Here is a 23423-nt window from a genome sequence, read left to right as displayed (position 1 = left end):
CTTTCAACAGTTTGTATGGATCAGGATCCAAATGGAATCCATACATTGCTACTAACTGAAATGTCTCTCTCTCTCTCTCTCTCTCTCTCTATATATATATATATATATATATCTATATAGAGAAAGAGAGAAAGGAGTTCAAGGAGTGCCATTTCTCCTTTCCTCGCCTCTAAATTTTATACATTTATATGTTTAAGAAGCTGAGTTGTTTGTCCTACAGAGTTTAGCACAGTCTGAGCTTTGATCATTGCATCCTCGTAGTGTAATTTGACATATTTCTTTGCTCTTGTATTTCTGGGGAATCGGTAGACAGGTAGAGAGGCTTGATCATATTTAGGTTTGAAAATTTATTTAGAGATTTAAAAACTTGTCTCTTTGCATTGATTTATAACTTAATTGTTTTGTGCCTAGAGAATACTTTTTTTACGTACCAATTTTCTGAAAGTTTTGAGGCTTGCTTTATGGTCATGCACATGATACATTTCTATCAGTGTTTCATGAATATATTAAAAGAATGCATATAGTCCAATATTGAGTCAATTATTCTGTAGTTATTTATTAGATTAAGCTTGTAAGTTATGTTGCTTGCTGATTTTTTGACTGTTTATTAATTATTGAAAAACAGGCGTTAAAATCTTTCATTATGGTGGTGACTTAGAACATTTCTTCTTAAGAGTTCTTTTGATGTTTGTTTTACTTATTTTGAGCTATGTTTTCAGTGTGTATGAGGTTAGATTTTTTACACATTCCTGGTGAATGAGACCTTTTATTATTATATAGTAACTTTCTTTGCCCCATTATTCTATGTTCATATGTTCTAGTTATTTGTTTATTCAAAGTAATAAGACTTCATTCAACAACTTTTAAAATTTTTGTGGTATGTAGTAGGTGTATATATTTATAGGGTATGTGGGGTATTTTGGCACAAGCATACAATGTATAATGATCACATCAGGGTAAATGTGGTATCCCCACCTCAAGCATTTAGCTTTTTTGTTAGAAACAATCCAATTATACTCTTTTAGTTATTTTTAAATGTAAAATTACATTATTACTGACTATAGTCATTCTATTGTGCTTTCAAATACTAGGTCTTACTCATTAGTTCTATGTTTTTGTACTCATTAACCATCCCCACTCCCTACCTCACCCCCACACTACTCTTCTCAGCCTTTGGTAACAATCATTCTACTTTCTATCTCCATGAATTCAATTGTTTTAATTTTTAGCTCCCACAAGTAAATGAGAACAGGTGAAGTTTGTCTTAAGGGGCATTTTAAAAAACATTGGGTATCATAATTTTTGTTTATTCCATTTACATTTAGTTTGATGAATTATACATTTGGATTTATTTTTACTATGGATTTGGTGCTTCCTACTTGTTTAACTTTTCTTTATTCTTTATCAAATTATGGAAATTCTTTTCCATCCTTAGTTTGCTATGAGTTTTTATCTTAAATTGGAGTTACAACTTTTCAAAGACTTTTCTGAAATCTCTGAGATGATCCCATTTTTAAAAATTATTTTGTTACTCTAGTGAATTAATCGATTGATTTTCTAATGTTAAATTAGTCTTGCATTCCCAAAACACATAAAACTTGGTCATGACTGTTAAAAATATATATGTATATAAACAGTTCTCACTTTGTATGGTGGTACACAATGGTAAAGTAATTATGCAAGCTGAAACCGTGCAAAGAAATCTTAATCCATAGAAAAATTATAATTTTTCTGTGATCTTTGAAATTTTTTTCAAAACATTAAAAACTGTTATAAACATATAGATACATGAAAAAATAGTAAAAGTGGTGCTTATTGAGTACACTATAAAACCCAGAAACATTGAGAACTAAAATGTTTTATTTCTTTGCAAAAAAGCTGATCAAACAGTAGTTTGAATAGTGCTTGCCGTCTTACGATTACATAATTTTTGAAGCAAGCATCTTTTACATGCCTTGGAGAATTGTCATATGCCTTTCTAGGTTTGGGCTAACTTCCAACATTTTGTTTCTTTTGCTTTCAATGCTATGAAATATCTCTGAGAGCTTTTTTAATGTGAAATTTGTTATTAGTGTCACTTTCTCTGGGACCTCTTCATCCTTTTCATCACAACCACCTTCCTTGTTTATGTCAATAAGTTTGTCTTCGCCAAGTTTCTCTGGTTGTCTACGTATAGTTTCTTGAAGGAGGCAGTGTCAACATTCCCATGACCATCTATTTCTTTTACAACTTTATTTGCATTCTCTTTGAATTTCACTTTCAGTATTATCACTTTTCATTTCTTTGCTGTCATTTCATCTTTGTTGGCCTTTTCCCTTTTAAAACTATCCATTTTTTTGTCATATGAGCTTATCACTGAGAGACAAAGAGGAAACATGCTTTGCTGTCTGCGTATGACCTGAATAACAAATGTGTAGTGACCAATCATCAACAGATTTTGAAGGCATTATATGATTAGTCACCAATCATATTGCAATCTATTATTTACATAGTGATTTGTGGACTGAAGATCTACAGTGATTTTTGTATTTATGTAATTATTAGCAGTTACTATATTTGAGGACTGGTATTACTTAAAAAGTAGTAACTGAAATGTCTGCACTTCTGAACTGTGCAAAGCGAGAACTGCCCATGTATTGTTGGATTCAGTTTACCAATATTTGTTTAGGAGTTTTGCATCTATGTTCATACTGAGATTGGCTTATGATTTTTAAAAATAATAGTTGCCTTTTCAGGTTTGGTATGAATATCAAGGTACCTCATACAATGGGTTGGGGACTATGTCCTTTCTTTTTATTCTCTAAAACATATACGTGTTAAGATAAAATTTTTTCTTCCTTGAATATTTTGTTGAATTTACCAGTGAAATTATTTGAAACTGGAGTTTTCTTCGGGAAGATTGAAGACTACAAATTCAGTTTACTTAATGGTTATAGGACTATTTGTATATTCTATTTCTTTTCAAGTTCAGGTTGGTAAATTTTGTTATTCTAGAAATTTATCCATTATATCTAAAGTTCCAAATTTACTGGAATAAGGTTATTTATAATACCTTTTTGATATCTGTAAGTTTTGCAATAAAGTCTCCATTTTCACTTTTAACACTTATTTGTGCCTTTTTTCTATCTCTCTCTTTTCTTGTTTAGAGGTTTATCAACTTTTTTATTTTTTCAAATAAGCAACTTTTGACTTTGACTATTCTCTTTTATGTTTGTATTCTATTTTACTGATTCCTGCTCTTACTTTTATTATTATTTTTCTTTTCCACTCTTTGGGTTAATGCTTTTATAAAAGGCTTTTATAAAACTTCTCATGATAGCTATTTAGTTCATAATTTTCAGCCTTTCTTGTTTTCTAAACTTTTTACAAATATTGCTTAGCTACATCTCATAAATTTTGATATATGGTGTTTTTACTATCATGAAGACTACAACATTTTCTAACTTTTCATTATAATTTTTTAATCTTCAGGCTATTTAGAAGTATATTGCTTAATTTCTAAATATGGTAAATTTTTTTTTATGTTGCAAATATCTGTTCCCAGTTTATCTTTTTACTTTGTACATAGATCTTTCTTCTTGCTGTTTATTTTTTATTCATATATATATATTTATTATACTTTAAGTTCTAGGTTACATGTGCACAACATGCAGATTTGTTACATATGTATAAATGTGCCATGTTAGTGTGCTGCACCCATTAACTCATCATTTACATTAGGTATATCTCCTAATGCTATCCCTCCCCCTCTCCCCACCCCACGACAGGCCCCGGTGTGTATGGTAAATACTTTTAATGTTTGTTGGTTACATTTAGCTTAATTGCATTGTAATCGGAAAACACAGTCTGTATGATTTCCATCCTTTGAAACTGTTGAAACCTGATTAACAGCCAAGTATATGTTCTTATATTTTTATAATTCTTCCATGTGTGCTTGAAAAGAATCTTTATTCTATAGTTTTAGAATACAGTGTTCTACATATGACTGTTAAGTCAAGTTTGTTAATCAAATTATTAAAATATTTTATAGCTTCACTGGATTTGTTTATTTGTTCTATCAATTATGGAAAGAGAAACATTAAGATTTTCTATAATGATTTGTCTTCTGTAGTTCTGTCAAAATTTGCTTTCCGTATTTTGAGGTTCTGTTACTATATACACACAAATTTAACGTTATATGTTTCTGGCAAATTGAAATGATTATTATTAAGTGTGCCTCTTTAATTTTTGTTTTATATATTAAAATTTATTGATGGATATTAATATAGCTGCACAAGTTTTTCTAAAAACAGATTTCTTGAGGCATAACTGGCATGCAATAAACTGTACATATTTAAAGTGTATAATTTGATAGATTTTGATATTATGTATACATCCATGAAATCATCACCACAATCAAGATATTTTAAAATTCTCTTTGATTTTTTTTTTTTTTTTTTGAGGTAGAGTATCTGTCGCCCTGACTGGAGCGAGGTGGTACGAACTTGGCTCACTGCAACTTTCGCTTCCCAGGTTCAAGTAATTCTCCTGCCTCAGCCTCCCGAGTAGCTGGGATTACAGGTGCCTGCCACTGCTCCTGGCTAATTTTTGTATTTTTAGTAGAGACAGGGTTTCACCATGTTGGCCAGGCTGGTCTCAAACTCCTGACCTCAAGTGATCTGGCCACCGTCAGCCTCCCAAATTGCCGGGACATCAGCCACTACGCCCAGCCTGTCTTTGATTTTTTTGCATACTGCTTTTCTTTTTTGATAGTTTCTATTGTTAGGTCTTCAAGTTCACTATTTTATCCAGAATATTTTCATCTCACATGTTGCAGTTTTCATCTCTAGAAGTTCAGTTGGAATCTTTTAACATCTTTTATGTCTCTACTTAACTTTTTGAACATATGAAACCAGTGACAATAGCTATTTTAACATTATTATTTGCTAATTCTAACATCTGTATCAGTTTTGGATCAGCTTTGGCTTATCGATTTTTCTCCTCAGTGTGGGTCATATTTTCCTGCTTCTTTGTATGACTGGTAATTTTTAATTGGTTGCCATACATTGTATACTTTACCTTATTTGATGCTGGTTATTTTTGAATTATTTGCAGTATTCTCGAGCTTTGTTCTAAGATGCATTTAAATCACTTGGAAACTGATCCTTTCAGGACTTTGCTTGTATGATCTGTCAGGTGTGAGCAGAGTGGTGCCCAGTGTAGGGCTAATTAGTCCCCATTATTAAGGCACGACCTTTCTGTGCAATATGCTCAATACCCTGTGAGTCTTGAGGCTTTCCAGTCTGACTGGTGGGAAGAGTCACTATTCTTAGCTGTGTGTCATTGCTGGGCACTGTCACTTCTGGTCCTTTCAGGTGATTCTTTTTCTGGCTTTGGGTTGTGTCCTCACATGCATTATGATGATCAGTACTCTTGAATGCTAGAGGGACACCTGCAGATTTCTAGAGTTCTTTCTCTGTGCAGTTTTCTCTTCTCTGGCACTCTAGCCTACTAGATATTCTTTGATCTATCTGGATTCTTAGCTTTATCTTCTCACCTTAAGTCCTTTGGGTTCTGCCTCAGTGTCCTCTCCCCATGCCATGCCCTGGCATCTCTCTCAATGCAGTAAGATCTTGGGCAGGTGTAAGTTTCATCTTATTTGTTTTCTATTTCTCAGGGATCATTGTCCTTTGATACCTGATGTGCAGTGTTTTGGCTTTTTTTTTTTCTCTTATAGTTTGTTGGTTTTTTGGTTCTTTCTGGCATGAGGGTAAATCCAGTCCCTGTTACTACATCTTGGTTGGAAGCAGAAATCTACCAGCTTTACTATGGTTGGTATTAGCAAAGTGTACCTTTTTCACCACTTTTCCTTCTTTCTTTCTTTCTCTCTCTACTTCCTCCCTCCCTCCCTCCCTCCCTCTCTTTTTCTTTCTTTCTTTCTTTCTTTCTTTCTTTCTTTCTTTCTTTCTTTCTTTCTTTCTTTCTTTCTTTCTTTCTTTCTTTCTTTCTTTCTTTCCTTTCCTTCCTTCCTTCCTTCCTTCCTTCCTTCCTTCCTTCCTTCCTTCTTCTCTTTCTTCTCTTTCTTTCTTTTTTTGAGACAGAGCTTCGCTCTTGTTGCCCAGTCTGGAGTGCAATGGCACTATCTTGGCTCACTGCAACCTCCGCCTCCCAGGTTCAAGCAATTCTCCTGCCTCAACCTCCTGAGTAGCTGGTATTACAGGCATGTGCCACCACACCCAGCTAATTTTGTATTTTCAGTAGAGACGGATTTCTCCATGTTGGTCAGGCTGGTCTTGAACTCCCAACCTCAGGTAATCCGCCCATCTCGGCCTCCCAAAGTGCTGGGATTACAGGCGTGAGCTAGACCTTTTCCTTCCATCCTTCAGTGTCCTTATATTTAGTTAGATTTTGTTTCTTCATCTAGTCTGTCTTTATATTTCTCTTTTAACTAAACAATATGGTTTATTTATGGTTAATGTTATTACCAATATATTTCTTTCCAAATTTACCACTTGTTTTGTGCTTCCTATTCCCTCCAATACTCTGTTTTTCCTTTTATCTTCTTTTTTATTTTCTTTTGGAATGGGTTTTTAAAATCTTTGCATTTTTATTCTCCACTAGTTTAGATGTTGCACATTCTATTTCTATTATTTGAGTGGTTAGCTTTAAAATTATAACATGTGATCTTAATTTGTCAAAATCTAATGTTGGTAAGTTTTTTATTCTTGATCTACCTGCCTCAGCCTCCCAAAGTGTTGGGATTACAGGCGTGAGCCACCGTGCCCAGCCTTTCACTGAGCTTTTAAGGGTCTCCGATTTATGCAGGGGCCTTAGATTAACTTCTTACCTTTTATAAGCCCCGGGCCTTTGTTTTTTTCTTTTCCTTTTCTCCAGGAAAATGCTCATTGAAAAAGGAAACTTCAGTTTGCCAGTGATGAGCAGGTGTCCTCACAACAACTGGCTGCCCAGCACTCACACCTCTTTGGGTTGGTGTTTTATGTCTTTTTGATTTTTGAGGACTTTCCTTATTGTCATGTCACCTCTGCTATGCATTATTCATTTAAAAACATATTTGAGGCAGGGCACGGTGGCTTACACCTGTAATCTCAGCACTTTGAGAGGACAAGTGGGAAGATTGCTTGAGTTCAGGAGTTGGAGACAGTGAGACCTCATTTCTAAAAAAAAAATTAAAATAGGCTGAGCATGGTAACATACATATAGTCCCAGCTACTCAGGAGGCTGAGATGGGAGGATAGCATGAGCCCAGGAGTTTGGTTACAGTGAGCTATGATGGCACCCTAGGCAACAGAGTGAGAGCTCGTCTCCAAGAAAACAAAACAAAACAAAACAAAGCAAAACAAACAAACAAACAAACAAACAACATATCTGAAAATATTTCACACTACCTTCGTGGGTTCTTTGTACCTTGGTGGTTTTTCAAGATTTCTGGTCTGAAATATGGTCAGGAATTGAAATCAAGGGCTTCCTTTATTTTCTACTCAACTGCTAACATCTTCCAGAATACTTTTCTATTAACAGCTCTTTGGAAGATTCTGTGCCATGGCAAGCCAGATTTCAGTTTGGTTTAAGAGAGAGCTTTCTGTTAGAATGTCTGGAAGATGGAATGTGCTGAGGAGGTGGTGAGTTCCTGGAGGTTTTAGAGTGCAGACAAGATGATCTTTTTTTGGTAATTTTGGAGAGCAATGTATGCACCATGGATAGAATAATGGAGAGATAAGAAACATGGATGTTTCTTAAAGCTCACAATTCTTTGTTATTGGTGGTTGTCCTAAGGAGGAGTATGGTGGTAGAAATGCACTAACATTTGCCGAGTACCTATTATATATGTGGCACACATTATACTGGAAACTTACACAAACTTTATAATCTATTCCTTATAACAATCTTATTGTGGTAGGTATTGTTATCCCTAATTTATAGATGATATAAACAAGGTTATGAGAAAATAAATTTCTTAAGGTCACATATTAAGTGACTGAGCCAGAGTTGAAATTCGTCAGTTGGCTTCAAAGCTGAGGTGCTTTCTTTCACACTATACTGCTGATAGTCCCTGTAATAGGACAGCAGAGACAGATGAGGCTCTCATAACCATCTCCCAGGGGTAGCTGAACAGATTCTTTCCTGCCCTTGCTTTAAGCTCCTCCCTTTTTCTCTGCTTAATTTCCCACTGTTCAGATTTTAAATTGCTGTTTGAAAGACAGAAGTATACACAACCTCAAATCAATTTTGGCTAAAAAAGGAGAGCTTCCAAGTACATGCCACTGGAGGATCACTTAATGGCATCACTTTGATTTTTACTGCAAATGCTTAGGGATAAATGCGGTAGTAAATATACTATCTTGTTTAGCAATTTAAATATTCCCTGCAAGCTCATTAGGTTCTGTCACCTTATGGCTGTTCCTTGTGTGGGAGTGATACTCCCACCCCCACAGCCTGCTGTTCCCAAGACAGGTGTTTCTGGAGTGAGCGCTTGGGGGGATGCTCCTCACACGGAGGGTAGAGAGTCGGGAGGCAGCTCTTTAAAGGAATTACTGATGGTGTTGGTGTAATAAAGAATCAGACTCCATTTGTGGTGTTTGACTGCTGACAGCTTCCTAGCCCCACTAATCCCTTTTCTCTTTCTACCTCCTTATCTGGGGAGGGTTATAAGAGAGCCAGGGTGCTTTTTGCTTTTGTATCAGTGGGAAGTTCAAACCATGCAAGCCCAGGCCATCACCCCAGCCCCACTCCATAATCACCATGAAACTCCAACTCAGTTGTCCCTTGCTACTCTTTCTAAAAACCATTTTTGACCCTGCTTGGAAGTCTATCCTGCTTTTCCCAGAGAATCTCATTATATGAAGAACAAACATTTTTACCCTCTTGGCATGTGGGTGTATGGCAACATCAGTCTTGACATCTGGAAGCAAATTCCGGGTGAGGAGGGATGGCTCATTCTGCCTCTGTGGGGTAATCACAATACAGTCATGCACCACTTAACGATGGAAATCTGTTCTGGGAAATGCATCGTTAGGCAATTTCATCACTGTGTGAACATTACGGAGTGCACTTGCACAAACCTAGATAGTAGAGCCTACTAGACACCTAGCCTATATGGCAGAGCCTTTTGCTCCTAGACTACAAACCTCTACCACAAGTTATTGTAGTGAATATTGTAGGCAATTGTAACACAGTGATAAGTATATGTGCATCTAAACATAGAAAAGGTATGGTAAAATATGACATAAAATATAAAAAATGATATACTTGTATAGGGCATTTAGCATGAATGGAGCTTGAGGACTGGAAATTGATCTGGGTGAGTCAGTGAGTGAGTGGTGTGTGAACATGAAGGCCTAGGACGGCACTGTACTCTACTCTACTGTAGACATTATAAACACTATCCACTTAGGCTACACCAAATTTATGAAAAAAATAAAGTAATCATGCTACAACATTATCATGGTGATGACATCACTAGGAGATAGAAATTTTTCAGCTCCATTTTTATGGGACCATGTCACATGGTCTGTCATTGGGATCATGTCACATGGGACCATGTCACATGGGACCACGTCACATGGTCTGTCATTGACCAAAACGTTGTTATATGGCATATGACAGTGCTGGTAATGGAAAGATTGAGCAAGATGTGACAGGAACCTAGGTTTCTGAGTCCTTGGCTGTCTGTGCCAGACATTGACAACTCTGAAGTGTTCCTGAAAGCAGTGTGTGCAGAGGGCAAGGTCAGGCAAATGCTCCAGTGTTATCACCGTGAGGCTGTAGCACCGCACCTCACAGGCTCTTCTTGTATGCTGTATGGATGATTCCTTTTGCCTGGTGGAAGGTAGCTCAGAACCAAGAATAGAGAGAGGTTGAGTCCCTAAGCCTCATCCTACCTAAGTCTGTACCCAAATATCATGGCTAATGAAATTGGAGAAAGGCAATTTTAAAATAGTTGTATTTCTTCTTTTCCAGTCTGGGTGCTATTTATTTCTTTAGCCAAATTGCACATGGCTAGTATGTCCAGCACTCTGTTGACTAGGAATAGGGCAAGAAAACATCTTTTCTTTGTTTTTGATCTTAGGAGAAAAAACTTAGCTTTTCATCATTTACTATTATGCTAGCTGTAGGTTTCCCATGCATGACCTTTACCAGGTTGAGAAAGTTCCCTTCTAAGTTGACTGAGAGTTTTTATCACGAATGTGTGTTTTGAATTTTGGCAAATGATTTTTGTGTAACTATTGAGATGACCATATGATTTTCCTTTTAGAATGTTAATATGGCAACTACACTGATTTTTTTTCATTTTGTTTTTTTCCCGCATGTCAAATGGGTAAAGTGCCAGTGTAACAAAGTTCAAGAGAGGCATATCTCACACATGAGTGTGAAAACCTAATCATCATGCTTTGATACATTTTTTTAAATGTTAAACTGATTTTGCATTCTGGCGATAAACTCCACTTGGTCACGATGTATTAGCTTTTTTATATATTGCTGGATTCAATTTGCTTAAATTTTGTTAAGGAGTTTTGCTTCTATGTTCATGGTGGAAATTAGTTTGTAGGTTATTTTTCTTAGAATAACCACCTGGTTTTGGGGATCAAGATAATTCTTAAGTAATAGAATGAATTCAGGGTGCTCCCTCCAATTTTATTCTGTGGAAGAGTTTATGTAGAATAAATATTACATATTTCTTAATTTTGGTAGAATTCTTCAGTAAAGTTGTTTGGACCTAGAGTTTTCTTTATGGGAAAATTTTAAACTACAAACCCAATTTCTTTAATAGATACAGGGCTATTCAAGCTATTTCTTCTTTAGTAAGTTTTGACAGTTTGTGTCTTTAAAGGAATTTAAACCATTCACATTTAAAATGATTATTGGTGTAGTTGAATAAATATCTACCAAATTTGTAACTGTTTTCTATTCTTGCACTCTTTTTAAATCTTCCATTAATCTTCCGCCTTCTCCAATTTTAATTTTATATGATTTCATTTTCCCATTTTCTATCTTAAGTTATATTTATTGACATAAAATTTTTATATTTGTTTGGTCTCCTTTTAATGTTGGCAAGATCTATAGTTATGGCCCTTCTCTCATTCAGGATGATATTGGTAATTTGTTATGTTTCTCTCCTGATCAGCCTGTCTAGAAGGTTATCATTTTTATTGTTATTTTTAAAGAAAGAGGTTTGATTTTGTTGGTTTTCTCCATTATTTTTGTTTTCTATTTCATTGATTTTCACTCTTATCTTTACTATTTACTTCATTTCACATTAAGTTTGGTTTTATTTCTCTGGTTTCTTAAAGAGGAAGCTCTTTAAGATTTTAAATTTTTTATTTTTCTAATATAAGATTTGAATGCTACAAATTATCCTGTAAGTCCTGCTTTAGCTTTTTTTTAAAAGGGAAATTTTAATATGTTGTGTTTTCTTTTTTTCAGTCAAAATATTTTCTGATTTTCCTTGCAATTTATTCTTTGGCTCATGGGTTACTTAAAAGGAGGTTTCTTAGTTTCTAAATATTTGGATCTTTTTCACGTATTTTTGTATTGATATCGACTTAAATTCCATTGTGGTTAGATAATATGCTCTGGATTATTTTAATCCTTTTAAATTTATTGAGACTCGTTTCATGATCTAGAATATGGTAAATATTGGCAAACATTTAGTGTATACACTTGAAAGGAATGTATTTTCTTCTGTTGGATAGGATATTCTATAAATGTCAGCACAAGTTGGTTGATAGTGTTGTTCATGTCTTCTATATCTTTATTTTCTGTTTATGGTGTTTATCAATTATTTAGATAACAGTATGAAATCACTGACAATAACTGTGGATTTGTCAATTTCTGCACTTTTATTTCTGCTTCATGCATTTTAGAGCTCTGTTATTAGGCACATAAATATTTATTATTGTTATGTCTTCTTGATTAATTGACTTCTTTATCAGGGCTAATTTTTCTAGTTCTGAAGCCTGCTTTGTCTGAAATTAATATAGCTACTCCTGCTTTCTTTTAATTAATGTTAGTATGTTACAGATTTCTCCATTCTTTTACTTTTTTATTGTAGCAAAAAACACATAACATTAAATTTACCACTGTAGCCAGTTTTAAGTGTACAGTTTGGTAGTGTTAAGCATATTTACATTGTTGTGTGATTAATCTCTAGAATTTTTTCATCTTGCAAGCTTGAAACTCTATACCCATTAAACACTAATTCTTTCCTCCCCCTGCCCTGCCTCCATTCCTTTTCTTTTAATCTATAAGCATCTTTATATTCGAAAGATTTCTTATAGACGACTTATAGATGGGTGTTTTTATTTAAAAAAAATTGACTCCGATGTTTCTGTTTTTAATTGCTGTATTTAAACCATTTCCGTTTGAAGTCACTATCGATGTAGCTGGATAAATATCTACCAAATTTGTAACTGTTTTCTATTATTGGACTCTTTTTCAATCTTCCTTTCTTTTTCTGCCTTCTCCGATCTTAATTGAACATTTTACATGATTTCATTTTCTCTCCTCTCTTAGCTTATCAGTTATACTTCTTTTCAAAAAATTATTTTAGTAATTGTCCTAGTGTTTGCAATACACATTTACAACTACTCTGAGTCTACTTTCAAGTAACACTATACTTCTTCACAAATAGTGTCAGCATAGTAAGGTATTTCTAATATCTCCCTTCTATTCCTTGTATCATTGCTGTTATTCATTTTACTTATCCTTAAGGTATGATAACCTAAAGAATTGTTGCCATCATTATTTTGAGCTACCAGTTATTTATTAGATCAGATAAGAATAAGAAAACTAAATATTTTATTTTGTTATGGCTTCATTTATTCTTTCTGCAGTGCTCTTTCTTTATGTAGATTTAAGTTTCTGATATATATGCTTTTCCTTTCTCTGAAGAACGTTTACTATTTCTTGCAGACCATGTCTACTGGTGAAAAATTTTCTCAGTTTTTATTTGCAGGACACAGAATTCTAGGTTTGTTAGCTTTGTTCTCTTAACCTTAAATATTTTAATGCAATCTTATAATCCTGCCTTTTAATTCACGTGTTTACACTATTTACATTTAACGTGATGATCAATATAGTTGGGCTTAAGTTTGCCACCATAATGTTTCTTTTTTATTTGACTCACGTGTTCTTGTTCCCCCTCCTTTAGTTTTACTTTTCTTGACTTTAAAAAATTGATTTTATATCTTTTATGATCATTTTTTCTTCTTTATTGACTTACTTGTTTTGCTTTTGCTTTTGTTTTTCAGTGGTTGTTCTAGGGTTTGTAGTATATACTTTTAATTTAACACAGTCTACCTTCAAATAATTTTAACCATTACACATATTATATAACAACTGTATAATAGTAAATGGTTCCATTTTTATTTTTCCCTCCTGGCCTGTATGTTTTTGTTGTTACACATTTTACCTTTACATATGTTCAAACAAACCCCAAATGTGTTGTTAATATTTCTACTTTAAACAGTCAATTATGTTTTAAAGAGATTTAGAAATAAGAAAACACATCTTTTATATTTACTCTCATATTTACCATTTTTGGTGCACTCCATTCCATTGTGTAGATCCTAATTTGCATCTTGCATTGTTTTCCTTCCTGTAAGAAATCTGAACATTTCTTACAGCGCTACTCCTCTGGTGATAAATTATCTCAGTTTTTGTATACCTTAAAAACTCTTTATTTTGCCCTCTTTTGTAAAAAGACATTTTAACTCTGTACAGAACTCTATACTGACAGGTTTTTTTCCTTTCTGTTGTTTAAAGATGTGACTCCACCATCTTCTGACTTGCACTGTTTCAGATGGGGAATCTGTTGTAACTCTAAGTTTTGTTCCTCTCTATGTAATATAGCTCCTCCCACCCCCACCCTCCTTTGGTTTATTTTAAGATTTTATCTCTATTACTAGTTTCCAACAATGTGATGATTTTTGATGTTCTTTGGTGTGGTTTTCTTTATGTTTCTTTTGCTCAGGACTTACAGAACTTCTTGGATCTGTGGATCTGTAGTTTGGCTTTTTAAATTTTAGGATAAATAAGAGGTGGTTTTCATAGGTCAGGTTCCCTGGAAACACATCTTTAGATGTAGATGTTCATGCAGGAGGTTTACTGGGGTACACACTCAGGAACAACAACTGAGAGGAGCAGCATTGGGCAGAGTGAAAATGCTGAGAGTTGTCTCAAATTCAGACAAGGGAGCTAAGCCCTACACTGACTGATCATTGAGTGTGGGCTGCCCTTAGGAAGGTGGCATAACCATAGGCAAGGAAGCTTTCTTTGGCCAAAAGAAAATTCTGGAGAAGGATTTAGCTGTAAATTATCTGCAGTCCACACTCCTGGCAGTTGGGGTATTAAGTATCTCACTCCTGAAGGTGAAATATAGGCAGTACACACAGCATCCTTTATAGAAGTGGTTCCTAGTAATATGTAATGAACTTGAAATCATCAGTGCTAGCGGTGAAATACACTCACTACAGTATACCTTACTCCTGCAATGATTTTTGGCACTTCCATCAATAATGATCTTAGATTTTTACTCAACAATTTCATGTATGTAAGTCCTCAATGAAACTGTAAGCTTCTAGAAAACATTTTACCAATGTGTAGCCCCCTAAGTGACTTTCAGAGTATTGTGCTCATTTACTAGTGAAGTAATTAACTCCCAAAAGAAGCTTTTGGATTACCTCATCCAGATTCCACATTTTACAGCTGAGTAAACTAAGACTGAGATAAGTCATACAGCCAACAAGTACCGTACTTGAGACTAGAATCCAGATCTCTTAACCTATAACTCAATAAGTACTGCTTTCACTTTGCCCGGCTATATCACAAGGGCTCATCAGTAATTAGTACATAAATATAAATAAGTATTTACTACTTTACCTCTGGTGAATAAATAGCTCCAAGAAGACTTTAAGTAAACATGAGTGGTATTGCATAGATGTTTTAAGGTAATGTAGGATTCGAAGAAGACTCAAAGTTTTACTAATACAATAAATTACAAGTAATATATTTTATATTGGTAAACAAATATAGATTTTAAGTGTTTAAATAAAAAGAAAAAGACTATAAAGATATACAGTCAGCTCTCCATATCTGTGGGTTCTGCATCTGTGAATTCAACCAATTATAGATTGAAAATATTCAGAAAAAAGGATGGCTATATCTGTATTGAACAGGTGCAGATTTTTTGTCATCATTGTTCTTAAACAATACAGTAAAACAACTATTTACATAACATTTATATTATATTAAGTATTATAGGTAATCTAGAAATGATTTAAATTATATAGGAGGATGTGCACAGGTTATATGCAAATACTACACCATTTGATATAAGGGACTTGAGCATCTGTGAATTTTGGTATCCTTGGGTGTTCTGCAACCAACTTACCATGGATTCTGAGAGATGACTGTACCTTACAACAACATGTTAGCACTCATGATCTCTGAGTTGTGAAATTAAGAGCATTTGTTTTCACTAGCCATTAAAAATTTTTAAACAATAAACATAGATTAATTGTGTAATTTTAAATGAAACTAAATCAAATATCTTGTCCAATGAGCCATTTCAGAATTGTATTGTTATTCAGCATCCTTGTGACAAGTTGCTTATCACCTCTATAGCTAGTCTAATCCATTTTTAGACATTACTGCTTCTTAGAATACCCTTATGTTGAACTGGAATCTATTTCCCTAGAGTTTTTGCCTTTGATCCTTTTTTTTCCCTTGTGGTCATTCATTGGAAGTTTTATTTTAATTCTACATGAAAAACCTTCAGACACACAAAGACAGCCTATTCTTCCTCTACCCAAACGTCTCCTCCTTTTCATCTTCCCAACTTCAGGATATTTGGGCATGTCCTTAGTCATTGGGGACCATCCCAAACCACACCTCAACAGGTCTCTGGGAGCATCAAGCCAGACTCTTAGATGGATCCAGAGTGGCCACTGCTGGTTTATTTACTCACTAAACTAATCAAATACTCAACATGTGTCATGCTGGGGGCTGATGGTACAAGAATAAGTGTCCAGATGCTTCCCCTGGGATTCACAGTCTGGAAAAGGCAGATTTGTGACAGATGTTGACCATGTATTAATAGGTTAATGAAGATGTGAAAAGAGATCAATGGAAGCACAGAGTTGTGACAGCTCTCCCTGGGGGAGTGCAGGAAGCAGTGCAAAGGAGATGGCATTAGAGCTATATCTGAAAGGGAGAGAATGAGTTTGCCTTGGTCCAATTCAGAGAAAGACAAGCTGAGGCCACCAGCTTTTCCCAAGGAAGTTATGCTTCTCCAAATACAGTGACAAGTTCTTAGTGGTTCCCATCCAGTCACAGTGTGTTGGCTAGTTCACATCTTGGGCAGGGTAAGGTATGGAAATGAAAGCATGGCATAAAGCAATAGGGAGTTGTTGTAATCTACTAGGCAGATCTTTAGGCATTTCCCTCCTTTTGCTCCCAATCTGAACAGAGTTTCCCTAAACGAAGATAAGAAAACAGAGTCCACTTTTCCCATAGTGCTTGGTAAATCAGGTTCAGCCCAGTGTGGCCTTCAGCCAGATCCTCTGAACTAAGTGTGTCAATCATTTCTTCCTCATGCCACCTCATTCTTAGAAAACCTTCCCAATCACAGCCTGAAAGGGGTGGCTTTAGTTACCATGTGTCTCTACATCAGTAATATCTGATTACATAGTGTAGACAGCTGGTCCTAGCTGAGCCAATAGATGGCTCTTGTAGGGAATTTAGAATGGGAGTGCAGAGATTGAGTCATTAATTTGTGGGAGCATTCCTGCAAGATTCCATTAACTAGGGACTGAGGTCACCATTTCAGGGCATTCATGACAGACTGTGTGAAAGTGGGATCATGAGTACAGAAACTGGTTTAGGAACAGAGAAATATTATCATGAAGATAACATGGAAGACGTGAAAGACATGTAGTTTGAGGTGGAAAGAAGATAGAGGGAGGAAGAGAGAGAACGGGAGCACATCAACTCCCCATTTCTTCTAAGGCTCATTATAATTTTTTTTCTGACAATTTTGTTTTAGGAGATCTCTCTTTTTTTTTTTAATAAGTTCTATTTTATTCAAATTAGCTTCAGTGAATATCGGTTCCTTGCAACCAAAATATCTCTAAGACATCTCATTTACTCAGTTTACCTCTTTAATTCTTTTTTTTTTTTTTTTTTTGAGACAGAGTCTCGCTCTGTCGCCCAGGCTGGAGTGCAGTGGCCGGGTCTCAGCTCACTGCAAGCTCCGCCTCCCGGTTCACGCCATTCTCCTGCCTCAGCCTCCCGAGTAGCTGGGACTACAGGCGCCCGCCACCTCGCCCGGCTAGTTTTTTGTATTTTTTTAGTAGAGACGGGGTTTCACCGGGTTAGCCAGGATGGTCTCGATCTCCTGACCTCGTGATCCGCCCGTCTCGGCCTCCCAAAGTGCTGGGATTATAGGCTTGAGCCACCGCGCCCGGCCTACCTCTTTAATTCTTATACAATGCTAGTATAATTAGATTGAACTACTAGCCCCTTCTCCAGACCTCCTGTTATCCTGACCCAAAAGCAAGAATCCTTTTTAAGAGAAGGACCAGCCTCTGTTGGGACTGCATTTGACAAGCAATAATTCGTGATGCCAATTTATAAATGTGATCTTGGCTATTCCCGACTACTTTTTGCTCTCCTCAAATCTGTTTGGTCTCACAATATGTAAGAATCAAAGGCAGCTGGCATGAGAAACTCATGGTGGCTTTGAGACTTCAACAATATGCCTGTTCCCCTGGTTGTGGCCTGAGAAAGCTGTTAATTTCCTCAGAGGGTGAGGTCTGAGTCTCATATTGCAGTGCCTGAGAAATCAGAAAGTAGTTGCCTACCTTGTAGGACAGAGATAAAGACATGCTCAGTGTCCCTTGAGACATTTAACTTCATTTCTCCTCAGTCCAGGTGGGTTCAATTGATTTGCAAGTATTTATTGAGCATCTACTGTGTATCAATTATCTCGTCTTTCTTTTCCCTATTGCCCCTCCTCTAACTCCTATCCCTCAATTTACATTCTGAGAACATTTTCTTCTCCAGTACTCTCTTGGGTTACTGATGCACATCTCTATTTTATTGCTGAATTTCTTAAAGAACCATCCTCAGTTGTTATCTCTACTTCCTAAACTTTCTTTCACTGACTTCTTATTTCTGTGCCATCTATCTTCTGCTTTCCTCATGATACAGTTTGGTTCTCTGAATTTTATTGTATCTCTAAATAAATGTCTCTCTTCTTAAGTTAGTTGAAGTGATTTTCCATTCCTTGTAAGTAAACAGCTTTTGAGACATTCTTATTTCCTCGATTCACCTCTCCAACCCTACACAAGACTAGCATACTCCGACTCAGAGTGCTTTTCCCTCACGCATCTAAAGGAATGGGGATTTCTCTGTTAAAGACCAGGTGGATCTAGGAATAGCCAAATCTTGCCTTGACTTAGCCACAAATTCTCCCTTAATGTGCCTGAGATGGCTGTATACATACATGGCAAATGGGAAACCAGGAAGCACTCTGTTATTGGTTGAGCTAGGGCTTGATACCTCAGCTGTTTTGGGTAAAGTCAATTAGAACATGCATCTTGAGCTTAAACCCAAGGAGGATCTCTCTGCAGTTGGTCTTCAGGCTTGAGTGGGCAGGCTCAGTTATTGTTCCTGAGAGAGGAGGCAGAAGAGAGGGCCAATCAATAGCCTGAAATCAGACCAGTGAGATCAGAATTTGACTCATTCCTCCATGGGGAGAGGGAGGGATAGGGTTGGTGGTGGAGACCTCACTTGCCAGAGAGAGACCAGAGGGAATTTATTATGAAAATTATCTTTCTCTAGGGTGTGGAGATAAATATGTAGGTAAAGTGCAGGAACAAAATTTGATACCACCTGTTGACTACAGACCATTTTTGGTATAGACGCTGATATATTTAACCATCTATTTGCACTTCAATTACTCTTATCCCAATCAAATAATTGTTCTCAAAGTATATAAATTGTTGTATCATTTATTCATGGAATTGTTATATCAATTTATTCTTTCACTCAGCAAATGTTTTTTGAGCTAGGTAGCAGAGAATAAAAGTGAATCTGTAAGGCAAGATCCCTAGTCTTAAAAGCTCATAGTCTATGGGTAGGGTTGGGAGTGGGAACGACAGGTTTATAAATGGGTAGGTGCCACAGGGTGTCGTAAGAGAAGCCTGAAGAATGTATAAGGAGAAAACAAAGGAGGGAGGCTCTGGGCAGCCAGATGAATACAGGAGGCTCCACTTCTAGCCAGCTGGTATCACAGCAAGCCCAGAAGAGAGGAGTAACCAAATCCTACATTGTTTATATTAGGGGATGCTGAGGAATCTTCTAGTTCAACTCCTTCAGCTATAGGATAAGAAAACAGATCACCCTTCACCCTCCCAAGGGAAGAACATAGATTGGACTAAAGTCTCAGAGCTGGTCAAGGGCAGGGCCTGGATCCCTGTTCTCCCAGCCCAGAGATCTCTTCTCTAACGTGTCTGCCCCAGGCATCCTTTTACCCAGGTTGGGAGCCCCCAGCCTCTCTCTGGAAGATGTAGTCCAGGGTCTCCAGCCCAAGCTTGGCCATTCACAGGCCGCAGCCTAACTTGTGCTCCCCGTTCTTCCATTTCCAGAATCCTCTCTGGTCTTCACTGGGTGTGAAGCCCCTTGGTCAGCTCCTGGAGCTGTTCATTCATTTCCTCCTTTTTCCAATTTGTTCTTGATAGCTTCCTGCTTCTCTCAGCTGTAACTAGTTCATCCTTAGTCTGATCTAGTTTTTCTAGTCAGCTTCTCTCTCCCCTTGGCTGTTTCTCCTCCAACAGCTCCTGCTTTCCTAGAAGCTCCCTCCTCCCCAGACCCAGCCTCCAGCTCCTCCTAGAGGCTCTTAACCTATCCTGAGACACAGACCCTCCAGCTGCCTGGCAAAGCCTGTGCACCCTTTCTCACAGTAATGATTTTAAATATATTAAGTAAACTCTAGAGGACAAAAAAGGAAACATGTTATTTTGAAAAACAGTTACAAAAACATAAAAAACCAAATTTGTAATATAATAATAGATACACTTTTAAATCAATGTGTTAAATAACAAGACATATTGGTGAGTCTAATGACTTCTATCACGTTGAAGTAATGATGAGCACAAATGATCTTGCAAGGTATCTGTGATGGTTGTAACATGTATGAAAATATCTGTAAATTCTATTGTTCACAAAAGTCACAGGTACTGCATATACTGCTGTAGGTTGCTGCCTACAGTCAGTCATAACTGAAAAAAAAATGCTAAATTTCAGGTGGAAGTTAGTAAAAATGAAGATATAATATTTTTTCCATTCAGGTTTATGAAATCCTTTATGCACAGATCCTTGGACGTTATATCCTTCAAGTCAAGGAATCCTGTATTAGATGTTACCATGATTTGAGATGCTGTATCTGTGTAGCTATTACCAAAATTAGAATCTTCAGACCAGTAACTATTTGGATATCTCACAGGTGTCTAGAAAACTTAACAGGTCAAAAAATAAGTTTTGATCTTATCCTCCAAAATAGCTTCTCCTCATTTTTCTCATTTCAATAAATATCACCTTCAATCCTGGAATTCACTCTCTACACCTTCTTCTCTTTTATTTTTACCTCAAATTTATAAATCATTCCATCATAATTTCATTTGACAAATATTACCCAATACCCACTGTATGCAAGCACTGTTGTAGGTGCTGGGACTCAGCAGTGTATAAGACAAGTCCTTGTCCTCATGGAGCTTACGTTCTAATTGTGAAACATTGACAATAAGTAAGAAAACGCATACAAGAAAGTTAGGTAGCAATAAGTGTATCTCAAATATTATATCTCCCAAAATATTTCTCCAATATTGTCACTTCTGTCCATATCCACTGCCACTCCTTTAGTCTAAATTCTTCCCTGCCACAGTCTCCTAACTTAATTCTGTAGCCAGTCTAATCTTTATCCATGCAGCAGTCAAAGTGAAGGGTGGATTATGTTCCTTCTCTGCTGAAATCCTTCAGTGACTTCCTACTGTGCTTAGAAAAAGCCCAGACTTCTCACCTGGAGGGCCCCACACTATCAAGTACTCATCTACCCTCCATCTTCCTCTCCTACCAATCCCTCTGCCTCTACACTTGGGTCCTCTTGGCTTTGCAGTTTCTTGCAGGCACCAGTTTCCTATATTGGGGCCTTGTATATCTCTAAGGCTGCCTGACTCTTACTGGCCCTTCAGGTCTCAACCTAGTTAACCTTTGTATAAAATTCCCTGTCTTTGAGGAGCACTTTGCTGACCCTTCAATCTAAATTATGTGTCTTTCTCATTCTCCTTCAGAGTAATGTCTTCTTTTTCTTTATATAACAAGCTACTTGTTATAATTATTATTTAACATAATATTCATGTATATACCTAATATCTGTTTCTCTCACTACACTGCAAGTCCCGAGAAGGCAAGCTTTGTTTTGCTCACCAGCAGCATAACAGTTCCTGGGATATGGTTAGTGCTTAACACACATGTAGCTGTTGAATGAGTTATGAGTTACTGCACCTTTCATCTCTGACATCTGCCCCCAAGCTCTTCACATATTCCAGGTTCATACTTCCTCTTTTATGCACAGGCATATTAAAATCTCTATCTGTACTTAAGTTGTTCCTCACCTAATCAGGTACAGTTATACTCAAATTCATTTATCCATCCATTCATTTAACCATTATTTATTGTGTACCTTCTAATTACAAGGCACCATGCCAGGCACTATATAAGATTAAAACATGAATAAGACATGGTTCTTGTTCTCAAGACATTTACAGTCTAGAAGGAGATTTAAGACACTGTCGGATAGCGATAGCAGAAAAACGGGTGCTATGTGCCACCATCAGCAGAGTCAGTGGCAATGAAAGTGCAGAAGAGGTAATAATAATATTTCCAACTTGAGGTTTCAGGGAAGCTTTTATGGAGAAGATGGCATCTGAGTTTGGCCTTGATAGGTGGGAGGAATTTAGACACCCATAGATGGTAGGTAGAGTCCCAGATGAAAAAGCAGAAAAACACAGAGCTTGTAGAAGAATAAGTGGTTCATTGCCTAGGTTACGTGTAGGGGAGCTGTAAAGGCAAGGATGGGGCATGTGAAATTTTGATCTTTATTTGATATTGCTTGAGAGTCAACAAATATTGTGGGACAGAGGAATAAAATAAGAGTTAAGAGGGAGCACTGAAAAGATATAACTGCCTGCCTATATGATTTTAAGTTATTATCCTTGTAAAATTAAGAGATAATCAAACAAAACACGAGGGCAGGAAGAGTCCAGGGAGGAAAGATGTTTCTGTGAGCTGGAGCAGATGAGGAAGTCCTGTGGAGGAACTAGACATTCCTTTGCCTTCAAACTGGAACGCTGACTTATGGACATTAAAGGAGTCAAATTCAAAGTTATGATGGCCACTCTCATCTTTGGACCAAGAGGCCACTGGTTCCACAGCTGGGACATATTAGTTCAGAATGCCCTAACAAAATACCAAAGACTAGGTGGCTTAAATAACAGAAATGTATTCTCACAGTTCTGGAGACTGAGAAGTCCCACATCAAGGTGCTAGCTCCTTTGATTCCCAGTGGGGGCTCTCTTTCCGGCTTGCAGATGGCTTTTTTCTTGCTGTGTCCTACAATGGCCTTAACTCGGTGCATGCACGTGGTGAAAGAGATATCGCTCTTTCTTCCTCTTCCTATAAGGTCACCAATTCTGTTGGATTAGGAGCCTCCCCACCATGATGTCATTTAACCATTACCTCCTAAAAATCGTATCTCCAAATACAGTAGCATCAGGAATTAAGGCTTCAACATATGAATTGCAGAGGGCTGGTGGGAGAGACACAATTCAATCCATAGCATGGGGCAAATCAACCTCTGAATCCTTTATAATCAAAGACTATGAGAGTTTCTAACTCAGTGGTTTCCAAGCAGTGTTTCTAGGAGCATTGGGCATCCCAAGGAGCACTTTCTGAGGACAAAGTACAAGTGGGCTCTACTTTACCTGTTTACTGTATTAGACCTCCATATAAATTTTCTCTGAAGACAGGGTTTTACAGATAAAATCATATTAGAAAATCTCTGGTCTGGTTTGATGACTTCATTTTATGAAAAAAAGATAGGATATTGAGATCTAGAAAGGAAAAGAGACTTTCCTACAGTCACACAGCAGGTAGGGACAAATTCTAGTAGCCAATGAGTAGATCTACCATCCTGTGTGTAGATTTCTAGTCCAGTGTTTTGTCCATTGTTCTTCTTAGGTCCCTCCAGGTTCAAGAGGGGGAAGCCCCAGATGTCCTTATTGTGAGCACAATGAATGGGGAACCCTCCTGGCATATCAAAGAGTGGTTGCTTACTGAAGGTTTTGTGCAGAGCAGAATTAGTGCCT

At 36.7% G+C, this 23423-nt stretch overlaps 1 non-coding gene across 1 annotated transcript; it reads right to left on the bottom strand.

Annotated features, from left to right (window-relative positions):
• Window positions 1–10305: 10305 nt before the first annotated feature.
• Window positions 10306–10410, bottom strand: LOC126945679 (small nucleolar RNA U13). Its single transcript, XR_007722518.1, has one exon. It is a non-coding gene; the product is annotated as a small nucleolar RNA U13 (small nucleolar RNA).
• Window positions 10411–23423: the final 13013 nt, after the last annotated feature.

The sequence above is a fragment of the Macaca thibetana genome, chromosome 1 (genome assembly GCF_024542745.1).
Source record: "Macaca thibetana thibetana isolate TM-01 chromosome 1, ASM2454274v1, whole genome shotgun sequence".
Taxonomy (NCBI): Eukaryota; Metazoa; Chordata; class Mammalia; order Primates; family Cercopithecidae; genus Macaca; species Macaca thibetana.
The sequence above is the reverse complement of the archived record's forward strand: the minus strand, read 5'-3'. Positions and strand labels throughout refer to the sequence as shown.